Source organism: Mesitornis unicolor, unplaced genomic scaffold, assembly GCF_000695765.1.
Source record: "Mesitornis unicolor isolate BGI_N332 unplaced genomic scaffold, ASM69576v1 scaffold12838, whole genome shotgun sequence".
Taxonomy (NCBI): Eukaryota; Metazoa; Chordata; class Aves; order Mesitornithiformes; family Mesitornithidae; genus Mesitornis; species Mesitornis unicolor.
The window spans coordinates 4,696-9,390 of NW_010202641.1; positions in this window are offsets into that span (position 1 = coordinate 4,696).

Consider the following 4,695-nt stretch of genomic DNA (forward strand, 5'->3'; position numbering starts at 1 on the left):
TGGAGAAACAGGATCTCTCTGTGTTACCTGGGACAAGCAGAGCTGGGGCACTCCAGATAACAAGAGGGGAAATAGTCCATATGGGTATTCCAGGACGCTCTGGAGATCACGATAAAGAGAAACCCAATTGCAAAAACTCAGTTCAGGTCCAGCAGGTCTTATTAACTCTGGTTCAGTGCCAATGCTGCAAGACTGCCAGCTGGCCCCTGCAGCTATTTGAGTGTCTTTGCAGCAGACTTTCCTGGTGCTCCAGGTTCTGAAAGGGCCTTGTATGTACCACTGGAGCCAGTGCAGGTCTGGCATTACATCCTGTCTAATGCACCCTTTTAGGACTTGAAGCATAGATCAATGATAACAGGCCCTTGGAGCCCTGCTATATGTGGACTGACTTCTTCCAGGGCTTAGTTGGATGTCTCTGCACTGCTCTTACCAGAACTCCAAGTTCCAGAAATGCAGTGAGGGGCCATCTGACCGCATGGGGAAACCTAAGTTACGCTGGATTTCTAGCTCTGGCTGTGTGCTGAAGGAAAATGGCATTTCTAAGGTTGAACTGGGAGTTTATAATGAATTTGTCGTACTTTGCTTTTGCAAATTTTTTCTCCTTTGCATACAGAGTAAATCTGGACACTTTGAGACCAACTCCACCCTTGGGTTGACATTACAATCTGACAAAGGGCTTTTAGTGGAAGCTAATTATATTCTTAGCAACTGAAAGATGCTTAGTCCTCTCCAAAAAAATGAATGCTCAGTTTGTGCTCAGGGTGTCAGTGTGTATACATTTGCTACTGCTGTTTCCCAGGATAAGTGCTATTTTAAAAGATGAAAATAAGATAATCTTTCAATAGCAGTACAGTCCTTACAATGCATTATGGACCTCGAAACGTTTGACAAGTATGGAGATCAATCCCCTGATCTGAAATTCCTTGGCTAGGGGTGCAGAGTGGTTCTTGCTCTGGTCTCCAGGAGGGAGTTGCCTCTCTCCTGCACCAGTGCTGCAGGACAAAAAGCAGACGTGAAGCAGGACAGGGTGCACCTCACTGAGTGTGGTGAAGGCCAGCAAGCCAAACTGAACTCCATGACTGAACTGTTCAGGGGAAGTAGAAGTAGGACCTGATTACTTTTTCTGAGCTTCTATATCCCAGTGGCTGCTGCTACTGTTAAATATGCTAAATTCCTATTTCTCCACATTAGCTGCCATCAGTACTCCCTGTTTGCTGGGGCAAGCCCAGGACGTTTCCCTCCCCACCTGTCAAACCTGGAGTGTGCTTTGGCACCCAGCCATTGCAGAGGCTCAATGACTTGAGCAGACCGCTTCAGAAACAAGACATCCCAGTACTTACGCCACCTCTGCTTCAGGAGCTTTTCTTCCCATCTGTGTGCTTTCTGAAGAAGAAAGTGTTTGCTGGTCAGAGAGGTTTTCCACTTGCACCTCCTTCAGCTTTCCATTACCGCTAAGAGGTTATATGGGGTGCAGGGCTATACACTGTACTGTACTATATGCAGAGGTGTTCAGACTTAATTTATTCCCTTCTCCTGGATAAAGATTATTGCAGCTGTGTGTTTTGGAAAACTATCAATGAAGGGAGTTCAGCTCATACAACACACTTTCAATAGGGTACTGTACTCTATATTTCCAGGTTCTGTTTTAATTACGCTTGCATATTACCTTGGAGGAAGCTGAAATCTGGAAAATGTTTTCTCATATACCATGCCTTAAACCTTCCTGACCTTCTGTTTTATACCAAGTACATTTATGTTTGTGATGAAAACCATATAATATAGGGCAAGTTTTGGCTATCCGGGATAATCGATCAGAGGCTTGCTGTCAGTCCTGCCTAGCAAAGACTGAGCAATTTGCACTCAGAAATGTCCCCATCATCCCTCACCCCACTACCTTCCAGCTCTCATTCTCTCTTCCCTCCCTTGACATTGCTTCCAAGAGCCACAGGAGTTGGCCGCGGGCAGAATAGGACACAACGGTGGCCCTCTCCTGTGGCAGCGAGAGGCTCCTGCTGCTCTGAAGAATCCTTGAGGGACTGAGCAATGGGATAGCTCACTCATGCAGTGTCAATGTATTGCCCATATCCTGAAAAACCAAAGACCCACAGCTTCTCAGAGGCTGCTAAGTCCTGAAAGAAAGGATTTTAGTGAAGCTGTGTAAGCAGCAGAGGGTCTGTCTGTTCTCAACCCAGCTCCTGAAGCCCAGCACTTCAACATTCAAGAAGCACACATTGCTGTCAGCATCTTCCCTCTATGATTTCTTGAAGAGCTCACGGGTAGCACAGGAAGGTGCTGAGCCCTCCAGTCTGGGACAGAGGTCTCTGCTCCTGAGGGCAGAAGAGGGCTCAGGAGGTTGCGCCTTTGGTCACTCTAAAAAGCAAAGTAACTTTTACTTCATAATGAGTAACAGGAATTACATAAATCTTGTCAAGCAGGAACCTTTTAGTGGGACTAAGCTGCTTTTTAACTCAGCTGTAAACAAGGATTTTCAACTATGAGGCAAGAACTTATAAAATGGAAAGTTTTTTATTAGAAAGTGGTGATTATGGAAAAGTAGTGTTGGTTATAATAGAAGGCTGAGTTTGAACTCCTAATGTGATGCTGTAGCTGAGAGGGAAAGCTGAACCCTGGACTATAATGAAGGTCAAAATCCAGAAAAAGCACAGAGCTAGTGGTGTCTCTGTGGCACTGATGAGTGTTACCGCAACGTTAAATGAGTTCTGGTGTTCACACTACAAAAAGTATCTGGAGAAGTGAGAGTCTAAAGAAAAAAGAAACACAAGAAGAAGAAAAATCCAGTGAGGAAGGTGCACAGCAAAAGCATAACCCAGCTGATCTACCTCTTCTATAGAAAACAAAAGAAAATATTCATCACAGTCTGCATAGGTAGAACAATGCCCATGGGAGTAAGTTTTTCATGTAGCAGACAAAGAAGCCAATTCACGGACTCAAAGTGGAAACTGGACAGTAGGTAGAAATAGCTGCTTATTAAAAAATGAAGTGCTAATATTCACAGAATTAGCTTAGAGCTGAATGTGGTGAGCTTTTTAAAACTTTCGCTCTTTAAATCAATCCTGGATCTCTCTTTCCAAATACATAATACTCAGCTATTACGTAGCGTTGTTTAATTCCAAGGAACTTTAAAAATAGGCTTCCTTCTCAAAAAAAAAAACTGGTGGGAAAAGAAAGACCACATCAGAAAGCCGTGCTTCTCTACCAGGACACTGGCCAAAGCCCTGTTAACTCCTACTCAATGGATGAAGCCAGGAGGTCCTACTGTACAGTTTCACTGCAAGTTTTGGGCTTCATACAGGACACAAGAATGGTTTTGCCAAGGCAGACCGTGGATCCATCTGGCCCATCTCCTGTAGGCAACAGCAGAGCCCTAAAAAGAAAATCAGGACAGGACAATCATGCAATGAGTTTTCCTGGTGTGGCTTCTCAGCTTGCAGCTACCAGTGGCTCCGGAAGTCCCATGGACTCATGCTCAGCAGCTTTTCATGGATTTTTCTTGCATGAATTTATTCAGGTTTTTTAAACATACGTAGACTTTTAGCATCCAAACCAGGGTGCGATCAGGAGCTCTGCAGCTGGGCTATGCTGTAGGAATCAATACCTTTCTGTTGTTTCAAACCTGTCCTGAACCGGTTTCACTTGGCGCCTTGCAGTTCTTGTTTGGCAGAAGACTTGCTCCCAGTTCACATTCTTAGCCCTCATTGCTTTTCCTTCTTGCCCCAGTCACCTCTCAGTGAAGGGCTCCAGTCCATCTGGTCACTCCTCTGACAGGAGCTGTTTTGTACTTCCAGTTGTTCTTACTGCCCTTCTCCAGCTCTGCTGTACCACAAAGTGTTCAAGAGCTGTGTATATCCCTGGAGTGGATACACATATTGTTTTCTCATTTGTTCTCTATTTTTCTCTCAGGTGTTCCTAAAGTCATGTTTGCTGCCTTGATTGCTGTAAAACCTGACATTTCAGGGACTCGGAGGTATTTTTTTTTTACCCAGGGTAAGCAGGGCTCATCAGGCTAAATGACCTTAATTGTTCTTCCTGCCCTTATCACCTATGAATTAAACGACAATCCTTCGGTCACATTATAAGATTCAGTCAGTATCAACAGTCCCATAATTTGCTTATAATTGCCAGGTCACACAGTGACCCTTTATAGTACTGAATTAAATTCCTTTTCTCCTGAGTCTCCCAAACCTCTGGAATTTCCCCAGAATTCCAAGATTTATTAAAAACCAGTAGGCTTATTGGTGCAGGTTAAATGTTTTCAAACTCTGACAATGCCAGCACATGCTTCTCATCGCTTTCTTATCTTACTGGCATGGGGAATATTTCATTACTGTTGCAAGAAGTGAATTATTTCTTATGGCTTTTTCTCTTACCAAAAACATTATAACGTTATGAGAGGCAGATAGCTCGGTTGTGTTTATGTTTTGAGATAAATAGCAGGTCATTTTTCTTAGAACTTCAAAGAATCAGTCTGGTTTTATAGTTTCTATGCCATAGAAAGATTCCAGCTTACGTTTGCTGGAGCTTATTGATCAAATATTATTCACACCATATTATTCCATAGAGGGGAAAAAAATGAAGTCATTAATAAACTTGTCCTGTTTCTGTAATATTTCTACATACATCTGAGATTTGTCTTCCATCACTGACCCACACCAAGTGGGTTTAAATTCCTGTATA